This window comes from Aedes aegypti, chromosome 1, assembly GCF_002204515.2.
Source record: "Aedes aegypti strain LVP_AGWG chromosome 1, AaegL5.0 Primary Assembly, whole genome shotgun sequence".
Lineage (NCBI taxonomy): Eukaryota > Metazoa > Arthropoda > Insecta > Diptera > Culicidae > Aedes > Aedes aegypti.
In genome coordinates, this window is record NC_035107.1 from 146,308,219 (window position 1) to 146,336,119 (window position 27,901).

Consider the following 27,901-nt stretch of genomic DNA (forward strand, 5'->3'; position numbering starts at 1 on the left):
AAATTCTCTTCTCGATCATTGCACACGGCAGGCACTGGTACGGTATTGTGCCGCGCACCATTGACCGTTGCATAGAATCTCTGCATATCATTCCGGTTCATGCTTTCTTGAGTTTCAGCTACCACACTTTCTTCGTGCTGCCTTTTCTTTCTGCGGTGGATTCACTTTTCTTCGGCTCTCGCTGCCCTGTACCGCTCTCTGCTCTGTCGGGTACCAGCCACAAGCATACGGTTTCTTGCGAAATTCCTCATGTCTATCTTGACGTCTTATTTTGGCACTCTCCGTAGGCCTTATCCAGGCTCTCATAGAACTCATCCTTCGCTTATCGTTCGTTAGCGCATATATGCTGATCAGGCTGTAGTTGAAGAACTTGCCCTTTATTCTCAACACACAGATTCGGTCGCTTACCGGTTTCCACCGAATAATTCGCTTCATCTGCTTCCCAATCACTATGAAGCCAACTCCATGTTCTGTTCTGTCGCCACCGGTGGTACTTGGATGAAGTGTTGGCGATGGGGTCCTCCGCTCAGAATTCACGTTTTCCGGTTCTCGGCCAGCGTATTTCGTGGATAGCTGTCACGTTCACGCCGACATTCCGCGGTTCACGAACCAGGAGCCCAACAAGCGCGGGTTCATTAAAAGGTCCCACGTTCCAAGATCCAACTTTCCAATCGTTGTCCTTTATCCGTTGCCGGGTCTGTTGCCGTAAAATTAATCCGTTTGCTCTACTTTTGCCTTTCTTGGTTGGTGAAGAGTCTTCGATAGGCCACCTAACCAGGGTTGCGCTATCTACAACGTGCTAGAGGGGCTGCCTCCCCGGTGCTGACACGATACAGCACTGTCCGTTTGTTCTTTACATGATGACCACGGTCATAGCCATCACAACCATCCACCTTTATCAGGGCTTGGGACCTGTAGCTCTGGTTCTCAATAGTTTCATGTTTTTTCGGACATGCTACTATAGTGAGCCGTCAGTCGCTAGCGGTGTTAGCAATTTCTCTCCTAGATATCGAAAGATAAACTCTTAAACTCGGAAAGAGCTTGTCTCATGAGTTAAAACCAACCTCAGATGCTGATTGAGCCATTTATTGAAGAAATATTTCCGAAGGTTGAATTGCACTTCTCCTTTTTTTTATTCATGAGCTAATGAAAATTAAGATGTTTTCGGAAATTGCATTTACTTCATGCGTAAATTTAACAACTTTTTGAAACAACAATTTCAATGTTTCAGGATGACACTACCGAAAACTCATGTCTCAAATAAGTTGTGCAAGCGATATGAGCAAAAAAATTGTGATTCTTACTAAAAATGACATCGAAAAAAACGATTCCGTTGTCAAAACATTCATAAGAATGTGCAGTTAGGCAACATTGACGAATTACTGTTAAGAATGTAGAATTTCCTTAGGAAATTGCCTACCTTTAGGCGTATTCCGTGGTTCGAGGTGTTTTTATTTTTCCAATAACTTAAAAGACTTGTAAGAGTTTGGTTTTCATATTCGGCTTCAGGGGCGATGATTTAAGTAAGTAACGACATTTTCAATATTACCGAACATTGTTTACATGGGGTGATCAATGTTACCCCATATCAGCTAAATCAAAAATTTACCTAAATCATTTATTTAAACATACTTAAATCTTTTGAAAACAAAAATACAGTATAGAGACACGAGCGGTGGGTGCCAGTACTTGTTTTAAAAATATAAAACTTGCGTGATTTGAATTTTCAAATGAAAAATTTAAGAAATATCTCAAAAACTGATCAATCTTACCCCGAATTACGGTATTAACAAGAACAGATACAACAAGAGTACAATATGGTAGTCTTGTTGTATCTGTTCTTGTCGGAATGCAGTAACTACGGCTATCACTCGCATTATGCTGGAAGTGCAGCGTCTGTGGCGCGCCGATCAAGAGTCGGCTACAGAGGTTAGCCCCTAGAATAAGGTTCAAGTCGGCTAAGAGAAGCAGTTTGCTGAGCATACTTTTGTTGTCTGTTTGTTGTCCCAGTACTTGGTTAAAAAAATACAACACTTGTCATATTTGCATTTTCAAATGTAATTTTGAGAGATAAAAAAAAAAACGGATCAATGTTACCTCGGATTACAGTACATATTTTTATTGGGGGTTGCGACTGGAAGTTGAAAACGTAAATTCTTGGTTGTCGGCTATCTCAGTCTTAATTTGCGAACGTTTTAATTTATTTTGCCCGACGTTTCGGCCATTTGTTGTGGCCTTTTTAAAGGGAAATATGGTCAATCGTTTTTATAAGGACAAAAACGATTGACCATTTTTCCCTAGAAAAAGGCCATAACAAATGGCCGAAACGTCGAGCAAAATAAATTAAAACGTTCGCAGATTACGACTGAGATAGCCGAGATAGCCGACAACCAAGAATGTACATATTTTTAATTGTAAAAATCTTAAATGATTTTGTTATGTTATGTCCAATCAGCCCTGTCGTCCTGCTTAGTCGCGCTTAGTCGACGACTAAGAAGCTTTTCTCAGACTAACGCCTTTTGGGACATCAGTTGAGAATTCAAGCTGTATCATCGACCTGAATTAATTTAACTTTGTTGCATGTAGATCAGGTGCAACTAAACGCCCTGTGTAACATCAATCGAAATTGTCAAGCTGTATCAACGCCCTGGAGTAATTTGACCTCGTCTCAATTAGATCAGTGGCCTTTAACGCCCTGTAGGATATCATTAAATAATTACAAGCATATTAACGCCCTGGAATAGTTTGAACTATGTAGATCAGGTGCATCTTAACGGTCTGAAAACATCAATTGCTTGTTGTATCAACGCCCTGGAGTATTTTAACTTTGTTCTATGTAGATCAAGTGCAACTCAACGCCCTGTATGACATCAATCGATCAAGCTGTATCAACGCCCTGGAATAGTTTGACGTTATTATACACAGATCTTTTCGAAATCGGGAGCATCTTTATGCCCTGTAGAAAATCAATTGAAATGTCTCTGTATCAACGCCCTGTAGTTATTTGACCTTATTATGTATGTATATCAGGTGCATCTTGACGCTCTGTAGGACATCAATCGAAATTTTCAAATTGTTTCAACGCCCTAGACTAACTTGCGAGATCTGGAGCATCTTTACGCCTTGTAGAAAATCGATCTAAATTTCCGAGCTGTATAAACGCCCTGGAGTATTTTTACTTTGCCCTATGTAGATCAGGTTCATCTCAAAGCTCTGTAGGACAACAACTGAAAATTCCAAGTTTTTTCAACGCCGTGCTGTAATTTGATATTGTTTCACGTAGATCAGATGCATCTTAACTCTCTGTATGAAATAAATCGATCCATCTGTGTCGACGCCCTGGAGAAGCTTGACGTTATTCCACATAGATCTTTGCGAGATCTGGAACATCTCAACGCCCTGGAGAAAATCAATCGAAATTTTCATGCTGTATTAACGTCATGGAGTAATTTGACCTTATTCCATGTAAATCTGGTGCATCTTGACGCTCTGTAGGACATTCATTGTAAATTCCTAAACGCCCTGGCTCTATTCTACACAGCTCTTTGCGAGATCTATGGGGCGATCCATTAATTACGCAAGACAATTTTCAGGGTTTTTCAACCCCCCCTCCCCCCATGGTAAGATTTTTTGTATGAAAATTAAAAATAAATCGTATGGCGCGTAAGAAATCCCAAACCCCCCCTCCCCCCATAAACCCTTACATAATTAATGGACAGCCCCTATAGAATCTTAACGCTCTGTAGAAAATAAATCCAAACCTACGTGCTCCAGGGCGTTGGAGTAATTTGAGCTTATTTCATGTATATCAGATACAACTAAACGCCCTGTAGAACATTTATTGTAAACTCTAAGCTGGATCAACGTTCTGGATTAATTTGACATTTTTCCATGTAGATCAGGTGCATGTGACCGCCCTTTAGGGCTTAATTTGATGATTCCAAGCTGTATCAACGCCCTGAAGTAAGAGTCCACAAAGATCTTGGTGAGATCTGAAGCATCTTTACGCCTTATAGCAAATCAATCGAATTTTTCTTGCTGTATCTAACCTCTACGGTTATTTGATGTATTTGAATATGTAAATAATGCGCACCTCATAGCCCTGTATAACATCAATCGAGATTGTCAAGCTGTATCAACGCTCTGGAGTAATTTGATTTTGCCTCAAATCAACGCTGTATCAACGCCCTGGAGTAATTTGTCCTTGTCCTTTGACGATTAGGTGCATCTTAACGCCCCGTAGAACTTCAATTGTAAATTACAAGATGTATTACAGGAGAAATTTGACAGTATTCCAAATAAATCAGGTGTATTTGAACGTCCTGTATCAAATTAAAATTGGTCCAACATCAATTAAAATTGGTAAGCTATATCAACGCCCTTGAGTAATTTGACTTTATCTCACCTATATTTTTGCAAGATCTGAAAGATCTAAAAACCCCTTTGGAAAATCAATCGAAATTTTTCATGCTGCTTCAACACACTGAATTTTTTTATCTAGTGTTATGTGAATCATCGCCCTGATTATGATCAATTGCAAATTCTAATCGGTACATACGACAAACTTGACCTTATCCTATGAAGATAAAGTGCGCCATGACGCCCTAAATCAATTAAAAATTCCAAGCTGTATCGACGCCCTGGAGTAATTTGACCTTAATTCAAGAAGATTAGGTGCATCTTAACGCCCTGAAGGATATCAATTGTAAAATACATGCTTCTAAACCACATTAGAGTAATCTGACATTGTCTTATGTAGATCATTTGCATCTTAACACTCTGTATCATTTGAAAATTTCAAGCTGTATCAAGGCACTGGATTTATGTGACCTTACCCTACACAGATCAGCTGCATATTAACGCCCTTTATGGCATCAATCAAAATTGTTAAGCTTCATTAAAGTCATGAAGTTTGATCATGTCTCATTTAGGTCAGACCTGAGGACATAAGCTGAAAATTCAAAGCAGTGTCAACGTTCTGGAGTAATTTGATTTTATTATATGTAGATCGGCTACATCTCGTCACCCTGTAGGGCATCAATTAAATATTTATACTTTATCAACGCTCTGAAGTGTATTGACTTAATTCCATGTAGATCATATGCATATCAACGCTCTGTATGGTATGAATCGAAATTGTCAAGCTGTATAAATCCCTTGGAGTAAATTTTAGATCAGCTGCATCTTAACGCCCTCTATGACAACAATCGAAATTAACCCGAGCTGTATTAACGCACTGGAGTAATTTGATATTGTCTCAGTAACTCAGAATCATCTCAAGTAACTCTTGAAGTTTGAGATACATGACATTTTTAAGCTGAAAAAAATAATGTACCTAATATGTTCTAAAGACAATCAGTTCGTATTCTTGTTCATCTTGGGCCAATAGTTTTCATGTGATAGTGACGAAAATTCATTATCAAGTACGCATCAAAAACGGTATTTGCTGAAATGAGTTTGAAAACCTGCTGTAATGAATAATTAACAAGTCTAAAATCCACTAATAGATCCAACGCCAAACTACTATTATAAACAATAGCGTAATATTTTGTATTCCAGGGCAATCGTTACATTTTTTGTACTTTGATATCACTTCAAGAGTGACATTTCATTTTAAAACTAAGCGATATATTTGGCTGAAGTTCGAACCTCTTGTTTAATCCCAAAATAAGGTTCAAACTTTCTAGATGTCCCGCTTTAAGAAACCTTGAGCATTTGTTCGTGAACTTAATTTATCGATTCTATTTTTATATAAATAATATAAGGGAATTTACGCATTTTCAGCATTCTAAGCCAATGCCGTGATTAATTTGTAATTTTCTCGGACATACGCAGACAAACTAAATGTTTGTTACGTTTATGTGCTGCTCAATCCTGTCTTGGATCACACAGGCAGGCTTGTTGAAAACTTTTTAGAAACGTTTTTACAATACTTCAAATATTAGATGCACATGAAAACCAAGAAAATACAGCATGCTTTGTTCTTAATAATACCGTTTTGCATCGAATTCCCGGACGCTTCGAAAGCCGGACACTCAGATCAATTTAAGCTATTTTTACATGCATATGTACCTAAATTTTGAATAATAATATACAAATCATTGCCTTACTTTAAGTTCTACATGATGCAATAATTTTCATCATAGTAACCTGGTAAAATAATTGTTAAAACTTAAAAAAACAAAGTCTTGTCATATTGAACGTTAGTTTTCGCGCTGATTAGGTCTTAGCTTAAGATTCGCCACTTGAGCGAATCTTATTATTTCAGAGTATTGAAGAACATTGAAGTGATTTTAAGCATAATAGAGCAATATTCTTGTTTGAAGTGATATTTGCAAATGGTGAAAAGTGTAAAAAGCTGCATAAGATTTCAGTATTTGTGGAAAATACCTGGTGTCCGGGTTTGGAAGCATGAAATTCTACCGTTTCGAAAGCCGGACACACTATGCTTCGAACATTCTACTCACAATGATTATTGAAATAAGATGAAAAACTTATAATAAGTGTTGATGACTGTTTTATAGTGGCTGCAAACTTCACAAAGCTTAGGAAAGTTATGGACTATGAGTGAGCGAGTTTTTCATTCAAAACAAATGTATGTTTAAGTTTATTTAGGGATGGTGCTGTAGATATTATACTTATATTTTTTCTTCAAACTACGTGAATAAATCCATGCTGAACAAAACAGGTAAGGAATGAATATTTAAAAAAAGTGCTATTCAAAAATTATATCCTTGTCCATTGGAAGGAAATATAATAAATGTTCCACTCATTGAGTTCGATTCACGCTTCAGATTAACTAACTCTATTGAAAACGGAAGATACAAACCTTTTCATAAACAGCTTAGCGTGCACTATTCTTTTTCATCTAATGTTGATATGTTGGATTTAACAGTACTTTCATTTGTTTTTTTTGTAATTGTATGAAATCTTTATGTTGTTTGTGGAAAGTGTCAGAAAATTTTCTAGCAAATATTTATTAAATTCAAAGCATTTATTGGTAGTTTTCGAGTGCCCGGATTTCGAAGCAAAACTGTCCGGGATTCGAAACATACAATATTCAGTGTCCGGATTTCGAAGCAAGACATACCACACATTTAATGTATTTTTAGTGGTTTATGTCCTATAACTCGTTATTTTTTATGCATTATAACTCTCTAAAGACAGTTGTTTTCAAACTTCAACAAAATATTTTATCGTTTAACATGAAATTCCTTGGAAAATATTAGGTTAAAGCTGTCTAGGTGCTTAGGTGTCCGGAATTCGAATCAAAACGGTACAAAGAAACGAAAATCTTCTGGTGTAAGCAACCAAAGACAATCTTCCCGGTTGAAAAGATAGATAGTATTAAGATGAAAATGTAAGTTATATACTGAATAATTGAGTAAATAAAATTAAAAAAAAATAATAATCTTGTTTGTTCCATAGAAAAGAAAGAATCCCTTTTCAGTGTAATGAAAAATTGAGGCAGAAACAGTTTTTTTCAGTTTTTCTTAGCGGTGTAATTTTTTATGAAAAATATCATCCATTCCGACTTTACTTCATTAAAACCAATCCCATATTTTTTTTCAGGTGTTTTAGAAAATTTGCAATTGCTTTGATAAAAAATCTTTGTTTTCCGATGCTTCGATTGAAATATGGGTTTTCAAAGAAAAGGCTTATATGATCATTTTCCACAAAATTGGCCATAACTCAAAAACGAAAAAAAAGTACATGTCAAAAATTTCAGTGATTAAAGCTTATGAAATAACTGAAATATTTTTTTGAAAATTTTCCACGAGTTGGAGCATAGTTTTCCGGCTTTTCTTTACGAATGTTCTCATCGTTGGAATGTTTTGTGGAAAACTTTTTCCAGTTATTGTTTTTTATTCCTGAGAAAATTTGCTTTCATTTTCATAAAAAAAATTGTTTCTATGATGCTTCGCACTTGAGTTATGATTTTTCAAAGTAAGTAGTGTCAGGGGAAAACAAAGAAATTTCAACTAAGTTTTCCGGGAAAATAGGCGACCCTGAATTTTTCTCAATTTTTTTTTATTAATATATTGATGAGCCCTGCCTGTGGAAAAAGTTTCATGAAAATCTGAGATCTTTCGGCCCAAACCCGTACGGAAATAAGAAAAAAATCCTATATCCTAAAACACAAATCAAACTGAGAAAGTATGTAGCTTTCATATGCAATAATTTTGGTCATTTCAAACTTGGTCATCTTGAATTTTATCAGAAAAAAAAATTATAATTAGTGCACCATTCGTTTTTAATTTCACCATCAAAAAGCTAACTACCCGAGCCAAGTTGAATAGCAAAATGATAATAAATCTTGTTACCTGATTATTATCATTTGATAACTGATTTTGTTATGATCTTGGCTGAATTAACAGCCAACATAACAAAATTGAGAACTCAAATTTGTTTGTCAAATTACAAAGTAATAGTAAATTATGTTATCTTTGAGTTCAAGTTAATAACTAAATTTACAGTATCATATTTTTATGAAGTTTATGGTCATAAGTCACGGACAAGTTGTGGGAATAGAGTGTATTGGATTAGACTTATGTTTCAAATAATTTTACAAAATTTTGTATGGCGAAAAGTCAACTTTGTTTATCAACACACACTTTGTTAAAATGTTATTGGAAAGAAGTGTGATAACATATTTTGTTATCAATCTGTTATCAATAATGTCTGTCACGGATACAATTATAACCAATTTTGTTATCATTCGGTTATCACTGATAACAGAATATCAAATAGATAACAGTGATAATGAAGGTAGGCCATTTTGATATCATCCAGTTATCCGCCTTTGCTCGGGTAAAGGGTCACCGAAAAATGACATTTGTCATTTGAGGGAGGGCGATGGTCTACGGAAGTGTGACAGTGCTTTTATTAGGTATTAAAAGGCATAATAGAGGGGGGTGGGGGGTCTAGAAATCCCGAAAAATTATGGACGTCATATTTGAAACTTCCCTAAGAAAAAACTGAGTTAGAACAGCTGCAAAAACTAGGTGAGCAATGGTATTAGCCGTTTGAAATGAACGGTTTTCTAAATTTATGGATACAACATTGTACAACAAAGTAAAAAGTATTAAATCGCTGGTTCTTTCCGAGTAAACTGTAAAATGCGATTAAATTTTGGGTAAAAAATCTGGCGGCCATCTTAATTTAAGCAAAAGTATGAGTTACTTAGTATGATGATACTCATCATGTTGAAATGAAATAAAAATTGAGTTGAAACAAATACTCTCCATTTTGAAAAACTGTGTGAATTTTAATCATATATCCCTGGTTTTGAAGATATTCCAATGTATCTAGAGGGCTCGACATAATCCATATATTTTTTTAAAAATTTATAGGTGTTTCTCCGTTTCACATTTGAATTGGAATGAGCATTGAACACAAACTTAACACGTGCAAATGCATATTAGTTTTCATGAGTTTGGAATATATATTAATTTGATACAATTTTCGTGTGAGACTCCCTCATTAACGCCTGGGAGTACAACCGCCCTCTGGGCTATAGCAACGCCCTCCTCAAAAGGGAATGACTAAGAAGCTCAAATTTTACGACGACAGGGCTGTGTCCAATGATATTCGAGCCTGCCGAATAAAAACAGATTAGTTTATGTATCATCATAGTGGTGGCCCAAAGGTTGATAGAAACCAACTCAATTGGTTTCAATCATTCAGCTAATGCACCTTATTTTGGTCTGAGATTCAATATTAAAATTTGGTAAGTTCTTCATAAATAAAATATCTGGCGTCGCTCGCAAGTTAGTACTTAATTCAAAGGTTTCATTTTCTAAACAAAAAAAAACTTGAATGAAGCGCGGTGATCCGTTGAACGAATTTACATTGCTGGCTAACTGACAACACCCAATGAAACCCCGGCTAAAAAATGAGATTTTCCACCGCCAAAGCGACGACCGAGTGTTTTAAAAACAGGAATAATTTGGTGAAACGCGAAACAACACCGAGTGTTTTGGATTTTATTCAGTGACTTTGTGAGACGGTGAATTGTAAATTGAGACGGTATGTTCGTTGCTTGAGCGTGGGTGAACCGTTTGGAGAAGGTCGCACTTCAAAAGAATGCTGAAGTGGGTGTTGAGAAGGACGTATTCTATTAGATAGGCGAAGTATGTTTCGTTTGCACTCCATGGACTAGATTTTTGGTTTATTTGTTAGCAAGACAATCTGTTTGTATGGAAAGCAACTTATTACGATTCAATTAAATATGCTTGATTATTCATTACGCAAGTAATTTTTACAGTATTGTTTGAGTTAACTTACACAATAATGCTATGTTGCCGATCCACACCAACGTGCATAATCGCAATAAAAGCCTCGAGTTATGCTTTCCACAAGCAGAAATCCCTCCCAAGGGCAAGGTTATGCATTGTTGAACGTTACATCGTTCGTACTAAATAGGCAATTGTAATCGTGTTCAAAAGCATTCCGATGGGAGCCTGCACAGTTCGAACGAAACGTGTAAATTTCTGAGACATATAATGCACATAATTGGAGCGTGGAATATCATGGATATTTACATGATATGTCATGTAAACTTCAATTATATGTCATGTAATCCAGCAGGATCCTGAGTGGTTACATGACATATAACACATTTTTACATGATTTCAGACTTAAATTTACATGATTTCTTGTTTACATGGCATAAATGAAGTTTACATGACGTGTAATCTTCATTATTTTTTACTGTGTGCCTGCAGAACAGTCATCATCATAACCTAGTTTCGTCTCCATCAGCATCGCCAATCATCGCCCTCATCATCAGCATTCGTCCTGTGAAGGTCTCCTCCCCGCTAGACACAAATGTTTCATTCGGATTCATTTCCCTTCCAGCAAACATTTCACCGCATGAGCACTCATAATGAAAAAATAACAGATTCTACAAGCGAAAGCTACCCCCCGGCCGTTTGCCTTTTGTTTTACACCATCACTGTTGTCTGGGTGACTGTTCGTATTTACAGTAATGAGTGGAACCAGAAGGATCTTCCCCAGTGTTCATACAAATGTTGAAGGAAGTCGGAATAGGTTGTGCAAATTCACATCTAGCGGTAGACTTTTTCGTTAGAGTGATCCCTGATCCTGTTCTGTCCCTAATTTGTAAAGTAATTTATAATTACTAAATAATATGTGACAAAATTATACAAAGGTAAATGAACATGTCTCAATGGTACTCAGAACAAGATTTGTAGAAAGATGAATTAAAATAGTATGAAGAGCGAGGAGCTAGAATACAACAATAGAAACTAAACTAGCTGGGGGCTAGATATCCTTGTAGCGCTAAACGCGCAGCTATTCAGCAATATCAAGCTGAGGATCATAGGTTCGAATGCTGGCGTAACGAAAATTTTCGAATGCTTTTCGTAACGAAAATTTCCTCGACTTCCCTGGACATAGAGTATCATTGTACCTGCCACACGATTAACACACACAAAAAGTAATCAATTTGCAAAGAAAACTATCAGTCAACAACTGTAGAAGTTCACATAAGAACACTAAGCTAATTATTGCTATGCATTCTTCATCTGATAATACACTCCTTAGACATGCAAACAACACTTCTTTGCTCGAGAATATTTGAACATATTTGAGGGAACGTAATGACATGAGCACATACAGCAACCTATCCGACCAAACATACATTTGTTAAGTGTTTCTTCGGATGTTCATTTCATTTATTTAATTAACATCTAAACAGATAACACTGCATCAACAATTTCACGCCACAATACTCGGTTCGTGGCTGCATCTCTCCATTCTCGGTTCTGCCCCACGCTCGCCAATTCGATACGCACTTGATCCTTCCACCTAGCTCGCTGCGCTCCACGCCTTCTTGTGCCAACCGGATCTGAAGCGAACACCATCTTTGCAGGGTTGCTGTCCGGTATTCTTGCAACATGCCCTGCCCACTATATCCTTCCAGCTTTTGCCACCTTCTGGATACTGGGTTCGCCGCAGAGTTGGGCGAGCTCGTGGTTCATCCTTCGCCGCCACACACCGTTTTCCTGGACACCGCCAAAGATCACCTAAACACCCGACGTTCGAAGACTCCAAGTGCTTGCAAGTCCTCGAGCATCGTCCACGTTTCATGCCCGCAGAGGACTACCGGCCTTATGAGCGTTTTGTACATGGTACATTTGGTGCGGGTGTGAATCTTTTTTGAACGCAGCTTCTTGTGGAGGCCATACTAGGCCCGACTTCCACTGATGATGTGCCTCCGTATTTCACGGCTAACGTTATTGTCAGCCGTCAGCAAGGATCCAAGTTAGACAAACTCGTCGACCACCTCGAACGTATCCCAGTCTATCGTACAACTGCTACCTAGGTGAGCTACTCTTGTTTAAATAAAGGCTTTAAATTTTAATTTAAAAGAATGGGTTGAAATTCAACCTTGACACTTTTTATCATGTTTCACGCTACAGGGTATTTTTCTTTTTAACACTGGAGCTGGTTCTATCTAACATTTAAGATGATACACGGTGAACAAAATTCACCCAAAATTTGAGTGTTAACCAAAAGATGTGGAAAAATGTCGAACCTCGAACAAAATGTATTTTGGACTTAAACCAATTAAAAAACATTTCTAAATTGAGTAAACATGCCTATACTTAAGCGTTTGGTAAAAAATGGGCTTTGGGACCCTATTGAGCTCTGCTGTTGCTGTTTGATGAAACTTATTCGAGTGTTATGTCTGTGATAATAAATCATATGGGTCTCTCTTTACCATGCATGTTTAAGAAAGAGAAAAAAAAACACGATGCGCCCTAAAGCCTTGTTTCATGCGGCAGGAGTGAGAGTGGAAACGCAATCAAGCCTCATACTATTCGAGTTGTCATTTGTCATACAATACACCTAGGATGCGACCTGCTACGGGTTGACAATGAACTTGTCCCGACCCGAGTAAATGAAGCTCTTTTCTTATTTGACAAATTATATTACAGTTGGTATTTGACGAAAGCATACCTACCCAACGAAACAGGACTTGCAGTGAAATGCTCACACAAAGATCGATGTTGATTTTCTTCCCGTTTGTGAGTCCTTTGCACTTGTGTTTAAGAAAAATGCTTGAATCCATATTTACAAAGCGACCATTTCGTATGGAGATTGTACCACAATATACTGACTATACTTGCATTTTTTTCCATCTTTATTACTTTTACTTTTTCTGTTTTTCAGTTTAGTATTCCTTGAGAACTTTTACAATTTATAGTTTACTTTATCGAGAATTCCATATAAAAGGCTCATGACGCTTTTCTCGCCACTTCATATTCGGAGTTGGCAGTACTATCAGTACATAAAAAAAAATTTATATGAGACCTTATAGAAAATATTATTTCTTTATTGTTCTATTTAGTACCTAGGGAAAATGTGATAACAAGTGAGAGAAAAAAATACATGATTTAACAATCGTGTAACCTTGCGATGCGATTCTAATGAATTTCATTTTATATATTTTTAAAAGTATTTTTACTTCAATGTCCAAACTAAGCCTACTTTTTTACACTTACTATGGGCAGGGATAATCTTTATTTACTTGATAAAAGATTCTTCTAATCTTATTCTAATTTTGTTAGAAACTGGTGAACGGACTATACAGAAAAAAATATAATTTTCAATGTGATATAAACTGAAATCTACTGTAAAAATAAATCAAATTCGTGTGTTGTTTCAGCATCATGTAAATTTAAATGAATATACATTCAATTTTCAACTATAAATGGTTGAATATTACATGATCGTGTAAATTTAAAGTGAATTTGATTGAACAATAATTGATTGGTCGTTGAAATTTAGGTTTATTTTGATGCTCCAAATATGTGCATGAAAATAAACTTAAATTTACAACATATTTTTAGCTGTGTATGTTCCTGTTTTGATATTAGAAAAAAATCTAAACAAATTAAATTGATTTGATTACTGGAGAACAAAATCATTTTAATTAAATTCTCCACTGCTCATTCAAATACAAAATGCGATTATCGGAATATCAATCAATAATAATGACCCACTAACCTCGGATCTAAATTTTCCAGTCATAAATCAAGGATGACAAAGCTGAAATCATCTGAAGTGTTACGGGCTTTTCACGTTCGCTTACATTCTCTTTGATGCTGCCTAAAATTGAATGTTTTCGTGCCGGCTAGCAAACATTGCCCAAATCCTCTATCGCAAGGCGCTCTGGTTCCGGACGACCCTGGCTGGAAATTTTCCCATCCAAATCCAATGAGCGACACCATTTGCGCTGAGCATTTCCGACTGTGAGTATACGCTCAAATAAACAGCATCAAATAGGAAGCGAAAATCTCCACCTCTGCTGCCTGTATCCACCACCATCAGCAGCGAGCCTCTGCTCATAGGCAGTTGGTTCATGTCTAGTCTGGACCTGGAGCGGCCAGAAACCGGAAAATCGGCCGCAAGAATTGCCTTGTGAAGCGTGTCGTCGGCATACCACACTCCACCACACTTTCAGCATCCTACCGTGGAACAAAATCAGAAACGCAGTCGTGAATTCGGTTTGGTTGCAATTCAGGACGAATATATATATGTAGGAGAGAGTGGGATGTTGTTGACAGAGCCGTAGCGTGGCCTCACGGCGCCCTTGGCAAACTTCTCTTTGGGCGCCCCCAAGCCAATTTTGTTTTCAAGATGGCGAGTTTGTATGTGGATTACCGTTTACGTAAAACATTCCAAGAAACCATGCTACTCAAGCTGTAATTTATGCATACAAACGGTGCACTATAATATATAACCTTAGTTATACGGAACTTACAGTTTAGACGAAATTTTGAAAGAGGGAAACCTTCTTTGATTTCCATTCGAATTTTTTCTTAAGGAGACACAGAACCTCTTCATCTTCTTATATAACGTTACAAAACAAAAGAAAACTCAAAACTAAAGGCTCATATGGCAAAGATATTTGAGTTAATATTATGAATTATAACATCAATATGACTCTAGAGCGGACCTTTCCCTCCTTTAAATCAACTTTAATTGTATCTATAAAGTAATCCAGTTTTATGTTTACCGTTTATATGCCTGAGTTACAGCTTCAGCAGCATGGTTCTCGGGAAACTAGTCAATTGTCATTAAAAATTATTTTTAAAATACTAGAAGGACTACGGTATGAAAGTATTATCGAAACCATAAAAAATATCATGCTGAGACTTCAGTATTTACTAATTTAGAGAATATTAAAATATTTGATAAATATCAATAGACGATCTACAAGACAGATTTTCTTGAGAACTGATCAAAATTATGCTGAGCTTGACATTAATGAAATTTTTCTTAAAATCGCTGGACCATTTAGTTTAATTTTTAATCTGTTGGATACAATGTGCTAACTACATTTTTATTTACTTAGAAAAATGCAGAGGCTTCTACCGTTTTGAATCATATTACGGACAGCTTCAAATTCCGGACACTCTACTTTGTATGGGAAACATTTCACACGAAAAGTTTCATTTTTTGCTGTTCAAAATTTCTCACTTTCGAGGCTCGTTTTAATAAGCTTTTTCCATAAGCAAGCTTATAATGTCCAACTCCCTTAGACGTCTCTTTAGTGGCTTGTCGGCTTCAGCTGATGGTTTGACTTTTCTATTAATGATTTCCATGAGCTGTCCGAAATTCAAATCAAAGTGTCCGGAATAAGAGCCAAAAGTGAGGAAGCGTCCGGAATAAGAATCATGAGAAAGCCACGCATTTCGATTTATTTAAAATTATTAAAATTGCGGAAGCGTATTCTTTACCTACCATTCGAAAGGTAAGGTTTTCCGACGCTCAATAACGCTGAGAAATCATACAGAATGATTTATTCCAGAGCATATGCTGAGTTATACTTCACTAAGGCCTTAGGTGTCCGTAATATGAATCAAAACGGTAGATATTTCATAATGATTTTGCTTAACAACTCCTCCAGAAAACATTGTTTTACTTATTTTGCCAAGATTTTTCCGAAAAATAGAAACAAATTCTTCAAATTCTTTGAAAAGATGTAATTAAAAAAAAACTTTTTCAATTTTATTTAGTGAAATTTATAATTTTAATTCCCAAATAGTAACACGGAAAATAGAAAATTGTTGTAATCATTGATAAAAGGCACTTTGGAACAAGCGCAGAATTCATTACGATTTTTTTTTTGCATTTCAGAAATGATATTGTAATGTTATCTAAAATTGGTTAGTGCTAAATCTTCTCCAGTAATAAATACTTGGTTCATACTAGGGAAAAACTAATTTCATTCTTTTCAACTCATGTTTGTTCTTCACTGGTACAAAATTATCTGAAAATGTTGTTCAGGATTATGGGTTTTCCAGGTTGTGATTTTTTTAATATTTTGCCCAAGTGCAAAGAAGTTTACAAAGGAAATCCGTCAGAAACTCACCTTGCGTCATGTGAAATGTTCAGGATTTTCTGTTACAATTATGTACCGTACTCTTAGAACCCTGTGTAAGATTCGTTTAATGTACGTTTGTAATGTATGTTTATGCTTTAAGCGTAACTAACATGGAATATAAACACCACAACAAATTTGGTTCAATTGAAATAGTATACCAACAAGAAACCCATCCCGATTGCGCCTATGGCATAGAAAAAAAAACATTTGAAACATGCATCAATGTCAATTCTGTTCTCTTTCATCACAATAAATACTAAAAAAATATTTTTGTCAAATTTACAATTAGCCTAATAATATAATATACGTACAAAATTGCCCCTATTAGAGCCCCTCCTGGCTATACCACTGGTCCATCACCCGAAAGGCTTTCGGGTTTTTCATATTTCAACATGTAGAATCTAACAAAAATAGTCCGGTTGAAAACCCCGTGTAACACCATCGTGACCTTCCCTTGTTAGATATTTTCTTGAGGAATGCGCAAAAAATTACTGTCTTTTTTTTATTTTCCTCGGTGGATTTTTAGCAAGATCTTTGAAAAAAAATATCGTAGGGATGAACAACCGGTGAAATTTTTGAAATTCAAAATTTTTCACTTATTGCACCCAAATCCTTGGCGCAACTCGCATACAGTTAACTAGATTTTTATTTGATTCCTTGTTAGATTTTACCATATTCCTGCAGCAGTACTTCTTGGGAATATTCTTGAAGGTTATCTGACTGGCTTTTCTGACAGTTCCAGGCGAAATTCATCCCACGGTATACAATGGGCTATGAAAACCTTTAGAAAGTGTCTTGAAATATGCACAGAAGCCGCCAAGCCGTTGATGCTTGCTATCTTCAAAAAATTGCCTGGCAAAAATATCTTCACGGGAACCTTTCAAGACGATTTTTGGGGAAATCTTTAACGCTAGTCCCTGGCCATCAAATTGATCGTGAGATTATTTGTTGGAGCTTTCGCAAGAGCTTATACTGCAAGAATTTTGTAGAATTTGAGCAATATTCTTTAGAGATTTTTCTTAGATACTAGTTCCTTGTTATTTTCACTGTAGATCCATACAGAAGGCCATAGAAGATATTATACATGGAACGCAGACGTGATCTCTGTGAGACTCTGTCAAGGACATCTATTGATAAATGTATAATTTTTCGAAAGATATACTAAACCGCTAATTAGGTTACTTGCCAAAATGGAAATCACGAAGCATCTTACGCGTGTAAACCAACGCAAAACAAACACGACAGTCTCGCGAACAAACTTGATGAGAGTAGGTTTGCACCCGCCTGCACGGGAGAACATACCAGAACAAATATTGAAATGTTCGTGAACATTTACTCGCGTGCAACTAAACAAGGTGAGATTTATTATGGTTTTGACAGACAAATCTAGTGTACATCCATCAAATCGACAGTAAACTACAAGTTTGTAATAAAAATCCCCTGAAGTCTAGAAAACTCCGAGGACTTTTTCACCAAAAGCCTAATTGACTTCGAACAGCTCCCAATACGTACACGAAAAGATTTATTATCGACAGATTACAGCACTCTTATACTCGCGAGTATTTTGATTTTTTTTTGTTCTGGTTCACCACCTTCATCACTGGTTCATCGACAGTTTTTTTTTTTTCAATTTCATTGATCATATACAAATCCTTTGTGAGATCTATTTAGATATGCTGGGAAAAACGAGAAAGAACATGTTTTTGTAATTGTAGTTAATTGAATCTAATCCTTTTTCTGATCTGCATTTAATTCACCACACTTAAAAACCAATCAAATCTTTTTCATTTATTTAACAAAAAAAAAGATTTCTACAATTTTTGTTTGCAGGGTTTCGCGGGATATTTGTAGAACTTGAAAGGGGCCACAGCTTCAAAAAGGTTGGGAACCACTGGCCCAGATGGTTCATTAAATCTTTTGAAGATTACTTGGAATATGCAATCTTGGATTCATGTCAAAAGTTTTAGCCAGCTTCACATGAGAACAATAACATGTATTTGGAACTATTATTTCTGTTAAAAGATCTTTTCTTGGATGCAACATGAGATTCATCACAGATCAATCATTTCTCCATAAATCAGGCATAAGCCATGAGTAAAGCATAGTTCTTAAGACATTCTTAAAAGGTAATAGGTTGGCTATTGAACTTTGCCCTTTTGTGTAAGTTTAGATGTACAAAGCAGGCCATAATTTCTCTGAACTTCCTACGAATTCCAGGGGGTAACGGTGTTTTAGATATTTCAGCAAATCAGCATTGTTTTTTCATAAGGGCCTATCTGCGTTCATCGATTTCTCTTCATCGTTGTTCTATTTGCGTTATTGCACACGGGAAAACATTCTGTGGTAAAAAATACTATTTTAGCTGACTACTCCTATTCTTGAAACTACCATGGAATTTCAGACCAATTTACTATGTTTACGGTACATCCCACCACATTACTGGCACATTTGACAAAAATAATTTACAACAAACTGATTTCGACAACAGACATGGTAAAATCAAGCGCATTTCTGGTCTGCTGAAAATGGAAGTTAACCCGGTTAACCCCCTAAAATAGTAGTTTTTACCGCACATTTTTTTTGCGTGCAGAAAACTGATTCTGTTGTCGTAGGATGAAGAATCACTATCTTCTTCATTAATAAGAAATATTGCAGATTTATCTAATTAAGCAAAGTTATTAGCGGAAGAGAGGATCGATGTAGATGTGCAGAAATATTTTAAATCTTTTTGTCTAAAACCCTTTTAAAATGTAAACCGTTTTTTAATTGTATTGAAAATAATTCATAAATAAAATGTACTCCAAATTTGTCCATTTCGTATGAAAAAAAAAAAAACAAAAATTTCAAAACGCAGGAATTTTTTGCCATCTGTTTTTCAATTTCTTGGACAGCCGGGAAAAATCTGGGAATTGGAAAACTGATTTTAAATGGACACCCTGGTGTAAGTCTATTAAAGAAAATGACAGACATGAAATAAAAATGGTTCTATACCGTTTTTTAGAAACCAAATCTTTAACGGGAATCGAACCGAGATATGTACCAAACCACCGGGATGCACCTGACGCCCCTACCATTGAGGGATTGGTACACTTGTAGTGAATCCTATATGAACATGGACTTGGTGTTTTTCAAATTGCTTCCGCGTCTGAGCTGTAAAACATGACTTCACAGTCAGTGACGTAAATAAAAGGTAAATCATTTATTTAGCCGGCTCAAGCGCTCTTAGGCTTTACGGAGCCGGATTCTTTTGATTTAATTTTAAACCATATTTGCTTCTTATGGAACTAAGATAGTTTTGGGGAACCGTAAAACTCACTGTTTGGTCGAGGTTGAGAAGTACAATCATTTTTTGGAAGGAATGGGAATTTTGGGTTTACTTGTTGATCTTCACCGTTTAATTCCACTAGAGTTTGTATTAGAGATGGGCAAAAAGTATCGGAGCCGTTCAACAGATCCACATCACTCGTAGAACGAGTGACCCGTGGCTCTTTTTTGGGGAGAGTCGGTTGATTTGACCAGCACGGATCAGAAATCAGAGAAGCAGGATAGTCAATTGAGCGTAATGAAAGAGGAGTTAATATCGATGACATTCCCGATGATCCAATAAAACAGTCGGTGCTATTGGATGTTCGAAAATGCACTTGCAAGCTTTCACACTGATTATGCAGTACCGGGCAATGATAGACGAAGGATTTGTTAGACGATTTTAACTAGTTCGGATTTGATGCATTCTCCACATCTTACAATAGAGCAGCTCACTCAAACCTTCGGTAGCCGGACTTCTTCATCGCCAATACAATCTCCCATCATTATTGACTCTTTTCACAGTTTATTCTGAAACTACAGGCATAAAAGCTAGAACGATCCATTTCCATGTATTTTTTTTCCTATGACAAATATAAACTGGGATCATAATTTACGTTTGTATGTTTTAAGTAAATTAGTTCATGATTTCAAGATCCTGCTTCATGACTTCATGACAAAAATTTCCATTTTTCATCATCAAAACTGGAATCATAAATGACAGGCATCTAAACTCATACTATTCATGAGCTTATGTTTTCATGAACTGTATACATGATTCCAGATCCTGCTTCATGAGTTTATGGCCGAAATTGCCACATTTCATATTCAAAATAGGAATCATAAATGACAGATAACTAAATCCTGGGAGGGAGAAACCAATACAAAATGTATCTACGTCACAGTGAGCCGAGAATTTTGCTGTCACGAACTGTCACTGTGAACCCGGATCTTAAACAATGGACAAACATGATAAAAGCGCGTAATTAGTCTAAGTATATTTTTGCATTTCACTAAAAGTAGCAAAAATCGAATTAGAATCAATTTATGCACATTCAGAAGTAACGTCACGAGACCACCGTTTATTCTTATTGAATGTAACGTATTGGAATGAAATTCTTTTTACTATTTTCATTAAAACTGAAAATCAAACGCATAGAAAACTGTGGCCCTTTTTCAATGTTTGTCCAGAAAGATCGAAGGTACACAACAAATAAAAACTAGCGATTTTCACTAAGCCTGCCTTGATTGCCGTTGGCAAACTGGAGTAATCTTGCAATTTGGAAAACAATTTTATCCAATTTCGTGTGTAGTATCGGTGCCTCCCTCCCAGACTAAATCCATGAATAGGGTTTATGTTTTCATAAATGTTATTCATGGTTCCAGCATACATACAGCTTATGGTTCAAATTGACGCTTCGAAAACGTAACGTACAGCAGGCGTTACGGTAAAATGATTCATGATATCATGTCTTTTGGTCATGGTGTATTTACATGAAAATACATTTTCCTCCCGAAATCACGGCTTTTTCTCCTTGTTTTGAGTGCCGCATTTTTACCCGTGTATATATGTAGCAAACTAGCTGATTTCGATCTATTCTGTCGGCTCTGCAGACCCCTCTGGCTACGTCCATGTATTTGAAGAGATTTTTGGATAGACGTTTTGTAGACTAAGTAGACTTCATATTGCTGTTCATGTGAATGTTGCAAATGCTTTGAAATGGCAATTCCTGTAGGGAAAACACTCAATGGATTCGAGACGTTTCTAGGTTGTGTTCGATATTGAAGGCCGTATGTTGAGATTGGTCCACTTGTTACTAACATACATCATCAAAATTTATGGTAAGTGGATAACATGATTGATACTTAGTCTGTGCACTTCGTGCTAAATCCTTTCCCAAATGTGGTATCGAATTGCTTGATGATGGCCACACCGCACACTGATTCAGAGTCCGAAAAACGTTCGTTTTTGATGTCTAAACATTATTTTATTCTGAAGAGTTTGACATACCATAAACAATAATTCCAAATAAATTAGCATTGGGCAACAACGGAGCAAAATGAAACAATAACTGATCGTTAGGCTAAAAAATATCTTTCATGTGGAAGTTGTTTTGTTTGCCATTTTCCAATGATATGTTTAGACCAAAAAAAAATACTATTTTTTACTAAAATCGTCAACTACTTTAACCCTCTAATACCCAAATTTTTATTTTCGATTTAAGTTTTATTTTTCGTTATCTAAAATCGTTCTAAACACGTTTTGGGCATTTATTTATTTTTATTCGCAAATTTTTAAATTTTGGTTTTTGATTTTTATAATTTTTATTTTCGAACAACTCTAGCTTTTTTCACATTTTCTTGAAGCCTTTTCTAGTTGTTGATTTTTGGCAATAATAATAATTTAAACTTTTACGGTATTTTTAAAAATATTAAATTTTTAATTTTTTTTCGGAGCGTATTTCATTTTCCGTGTAACTAACGGAAAAACAGGTTTGAAATTATTTTAATACCACCAGGCTCTTTGTTTGTGATAGGTTAATTGTAGAAAAATATAAAAGGTACGATTTTCTATATTACACGTTGAATGAAGCCCAGGCATTTGTAGGTTATATAAGAATGCAATTTTTCAAACAATTTCTAATAATACAAAAAAGTTTCAAAAGTCATAAAAAACTTTTCTTATATGCGTGTTATGAGTCAAGGTATAAGCCAAAAATAAAATCATTTTGATTTCCGAGCTACGAAAAAATACACAAAATTACAAAGTGCACCCCGTCTAAAGGCGGGGTTGGGTATTAGAGGGTTAAAATAAGATGAGATTGAAAGTTGTTATATTCGTTAAAAAAAAAACAATAAACTATTATTTTTAATTTATTCTATGTTTGCAATCACCGTTATAGAGGATGTTATTCTAAAAAATCTGGTTTTAGTCGTATTTTAAACAAAATGCTCTGTAACTCTTGAAAAAATGTTCGTACAAACCTGTTGTCTGAAGAGAAACATTTTCAATTATCATTGTCTACAACTTTTCTGAAGACAGTTACTCGATTTGAGCAAGTATGGAACTGCACTGGTGGATAGATCCCAAATATGTTTATACAAAACTGAAGCTTATGAGATACCCTTGTAAGACCAAGACCTTCTAAAATCACGTTTAGACGTCGAAAACTGGAAAACGCAAGTTTTTCGGACTCCAATTTTCAGCTTAGATAAACGATTAGTTCTCCAAATTTGTGCAGTTGACAATACCAGTTATGACTCCAGTTAATCTTCTCCCTAATGTTACGCTTTGGTTAGTAATTTCCAAGAGCTTATCCGTAGACGCAACTGATCCGATTCGCAATTTCAAAACGCCAACAATGTTAACGTTTATCGAGAAAGATTATCCATATAACTGTATAGAAAACTGGCGGATCCAATTTTCACGTAACCAAATAAAGGCACTGGTGCGGAAAGCCGGAGTGGATGGAAGAGACAGTAGAGCAAATAAAAAAGCTCCCTTTCCAAATGCTGGTGGATGATATTCTTTGGGGATAATGTAGCAATTTATTGGTTTCATTGTCTGTGGAATAATAATGTCCTTCGGAGGATTATATGATGTAGACACGGCTTGCTTTGAATTCTTAAGCTATTTGTAAATTGCAGGTAGACTTTAACGAGAGTACACATATAATGCGTCTTTAGTTTTTTTTTCTTTACGCGTAGGTATTTAATATTATGTTGCGTTAACAATATCCAGTTTTAGAGTCTAGATTGAATTACTTCTGGTACATCTTTTTTTTTTATTGAAGCAAATATTCAATGGAATAATTGCAAATTAACAAGCCGATGTATCTAAGAGTAGCTAAGAAGGCCATAAGATTCTGTCTATTAATTACGTAAGACAATTTTGATGAGTTTTCGAAAAAATAATTCTTCATAACTCGGGAAACTAGCATAATAGTACGTTTTCTATAAGAACGGTTATGTGGTGCGTGTTCGGACACTTCATTTCTTTCAAGGGTGTTCAACACAGTGTAGGCGATCGTCAATTTATTAAAAAAGGCCACTCACCAAGGCCATCGAAATAATAAAAGAAACAATCTATATAAATAAAAATGGATTGGTGTTTGTATGTCACGAAATGGCTTCCGAACGGGTCAACCGATTTGAATGATTATTTTTCCGTTTTGTTCGTCAAGTGTCCCGACGTGTTTGTGTGTATACAAATCCTAGGATATTCACCGGGAAAGTCGGAAAAAACGAGCGTGAACGAAACTGTTATTTTGAATGGGACGATCCATGGCGTTTTTTAACAGCCTACTTGATGGCAAGACGAAGTTTGCCGGGCTCACTAGTTTAATAATAATTTGTGATTTTCTTTTCGTTAAACTATAGTTCATATAATCCTCACACTAAACTCTGAATTTCAAGAAATCGAACAGTAATAGGGTCCTAAAATTTTGTATAAAAAATGTTTTTACAAGACAGAGCGTGTTCTTGCTACTACTTTTGCAAACTTACCCGATGAAATAACGATTATATCATATTTAAACTTAAATTTCAAAATTCAAAAAAGGAGGCCGTGAGCGATCGGCCAAACCGAAGGTGATCATGACCAGTGCTGTTAAATGTCAAAATTTTGGAAAAAAAAAATCAAATGCTTATAGCACCCTTCCATGCGAAATGTTGTATAAGTAAATATTGCCAACCGATAGTGATTCGGAAAAGGTCACCGGGAAAAATATTTTCCGATGACTTTTTCCACGGGGAACGATGATATTGGCAATATTCAATTGTCAAAGTCACGTGATATTCATGACATTTAACAGCCCTGATCATGACATGATGAGGCATCCGATCGTGTCAGAAACTTTAATCATTCCACAACAAGTCTTTAAACAGACAAGACGTGTTTTATAAGCAATACTTGAATAAAGCTATTCTAGTTTAACTCGAAGCTCACTTATTATCTGCCCATCTGTAGAGAACCTCCTTTAGGTCCAAACTTTGAACATTGATACTGTTGACCATGTTTGACGTTTACCTAGTTGACAAAAATGCCACAGGGACTCAATTTTACAGCACTGGTGTTGTTCCTACCTGACATTTCGAAAGGGTCACGGAAACAAAATACACCCAAAATTTGAGTTTTAAGCAAAGGGTGTGACATAATCTCAAAAATCGGAAAAAAAAGTTTTTGTCCGTAAATCAACGTAAGGCATTTAAGGTGAAGATGAATCGAAGACAAACTTCAAATTTTCAAGAGCACGGATCTGGAGAACCGAACATCCGTTTGAGCTGAAAACTTAATCGATTGATCACTTGCTGGTGATGACCAATCGATTAGGTTTTCAGCTCAAATGGATGTTCGGTTCTTAAGATCCGTGCTCTTGAAAATTTGAGGTTTGGCTTCGATTCATCTTCACCTTAAAAATTGAGCAAACGTGTGTTTTTGGCCTTAACTCAAGTGTTTGGTACTTAAGTTGGGACAAGGCTTTAGGACTCTATTTCAGCAAAATATTGCTGAAAAAATCAGCTTGTAAAAATTCATGCTGATTTCGTCGCTACAAAATTGATGTAGATCTAATCAATTTATCTAATTAGTCTAACGACATTTTTTTTTGTTTGCTTTTCAGATTCGAATATCAACCGAGACAAGGCTACAGCCATACACAAAGCATGTAAAAATCAAGGTAATTATTGTTGTCATTCTCAGATATTCAATTTCAAGACCAAGATGAGGGTCTAGGGCTCGAATCCCACCGGTCTAGGATGTTTTCGTTAAGAAAATATTCTCGACATCTCTGGACACAGCGGACATTCGTGATTGCCACACGATAAACTCAATCGACAAAAAAACCTCAGTTAATAACAGTGGAAGTGCTCATAAGAACACTCAATTGAGAAACAGACTTTCTCCCAGTTGAAACGTAGTCCTCTAGCGTGTAGTTTTTGAAAACATCAAATTTTGTACGTTATATTTGAAGTTGCAAACTTCTTCAAATGATTAATTTTATCAATGATTGGAACTAGCTAGAAATGTCCAGAAACTATCTAAGAACTTTCACCGAAAATTAATATCGACTCCGCTCAAAATCCGTTAGGAATCCAGAATCTCACTATGAATCTTGGAAGGATATAATTCACTTACATTCGCTGTAAGATTCCATGATTAGGAATGATAATGAATATTATAATGAATAATTTTCCGGAGAAGATAAAAAATGTGTACTGAAATTTTCGTCCATATCTTTCAATTATTATACATACTCTCAAATACGTGTCTGCACTATTAACCCAATACTATAGGCAGTCTGTTTCCACATGATGCGACCCAGTATAAATCTCCTCAAGCATGCGAAGATAGATGAAGAGTTGATTTCTGTGTGCGGCATTTTCAAAGAACGAGGAAATATCGCACAACATACCACATTTAAGCGATATTTTTCCACCACTCTCCTGTTCATCGTTGAGGGTCATCTTTACTGTCACGAAAACTACCGAGATCGCAAGCTATTTTACCAAACCAATCTCATGCGTCGCGTTTTCGTGTTTTCGTGGCAAGATGAAAATTTTTGGCAACTAGAATGATGGGACGTTATTTATATGTGAGATAGGCATGGCGTTACCACCATCACATCTGCAGAAAGTGGTTTTCCCGTCTTTACACAAGCAAGCGTGGAAAATTTGTTTTCATTCTAAAATTGACTATTTCCACCGAATACTCGATTGTGTTGGTTGGGTTTGAGAGCGTTGATCGCAGCAGGCAATACTGAGTTCGCTCTACAGAGAGAATGTTTTTCGGTTGCTCTGCGCAAAAGTCTCAACAGCGGGAACATTGTTCCATACAAATTAAGGTAAACATTTTCCTACAAAAATAATTCATGTCATTGAAGATTTCCAAATGCAAAAGTCACAATCATGCGAAAGCTGAGCAAGTTTCCCAGAGATATCCAACTGTGAAATGTTGCCAACAAACATCAAATTAGTTGTCCTTTATTCTACAGCGCAGATGGTATCATCTAACAGAGCAGGCCTTGGATTAGATTCAAATCAAAGTTTTCTGACAATATGGCCATCTTTGATACGATACCCAGCTCTCTCGTGAATGCTCGATCCCTTTAGTTCGGAAAGCACAGCACACTAGATCGCCTCGCACATGGGTATCCGTGCGATCTTCAGTAGTGCGTTTTTCATTTAGATGAAGAGTGTAAGTGTGAAAACTGGTGGAGTTCGGAAAATTTGTGCTAGCTCATTCGGGTGCCATATTACAAGATCGATTAGCAAATTTTCACCAATTAATCGGGATTTGTCTGCCTCAAATTGCATATTAAACGCAATACTATACATAAGTGTATTGAATTATAGGAAGATGTTAACGTCATGTGTTAATTGTGCTCTAGACTTGTTCACGTACCTAGATTCGAGCAAATTTTCGAAAGCAGTAGAGAAGTAGAAAACGTTCTTCGTTCGGAAACTGCGGAGATAGGCCAATTGTGGATACGCTGAGGAGCAAGAACCCAAAACAGAGTCATAAATTACAGTAATGTAAGTATAGTATACTAACCGAAATTAATCGCCTTTAGTGACATGAAATAGTTCGCCATTTTCCCTTCATTCCGTGTAAGCACATGAACATACGAAGTGCATTTATCCTACATTGAATGCTGCCAGGAAATTTATGACAATCAGTTTCCGCCTGTGTAGATGTGTAGCGTCAATAAGAGAGGTACATTTTCCTTGATAAATTATCGTATTAAACTTTTTTAAGGCTGTCATTGCTGCTTATATCGATAGACTATTCTTCATGGTGGATATTTTTTACATCGCACATATGTTTTTTTCATTGGCATGATTTTTTACACATAGCGATTGGCATTTGTTTTTTTTTAAGGCAAAGTAGGCCGTCATTGAAATTAGTATGCGTCATTAATCATTGATGCTATCTCATCGCACGATTACAAAGTAATGGAAATCAGTTGGTTTTGTACTGACAAAGCTTAAAAAGGATCAACATACTTTCTTCAAATAAGTGCATACTTTTTCGTATCAGTATTGACTATGAGTACCGATTTTTATTACTATGAAATGGCGAACAGAAAATACAACATGGTTTCCAAAACAAATGACAGGCTACTTAGAGTCATGTTCGAGCGCCATAGTGTTATACGATGCTTATATGGGCAACAAATT

At 36.1% G+C, this 27,901-nt stretch overlaps 1 protein-coding gene across 9 annotated transcripts in view; it reads left to right on the plus strand.

The window, feature by feature from the left end:
* Positions 1–27,901, plus strand: part of LOC5576559 (serine/threonine-protein kinase MARK2) — a 154,005-nt gene that overhangs the window by 57,120 nt on the left and 68,984 nt on the right. For 8 of the 9 annotated variants that reach the window (XR_002501358.1, XM_021850196.1, XM_021850211.1 and 5 more), the window contains exon 2: positions 25,345–25,401. The gene's annotated coding sequence lies outside the window, so the exon portion shown is untranslated. Of the gene's footprint in view, positions 1–25,344; positions 25,402–26,724; positions 26,919–27,111; positions 27,257–27,901 lie in introns of those variants that run through there. The other variant, XM_021850186.1, reaches the window with a different exon arrangement.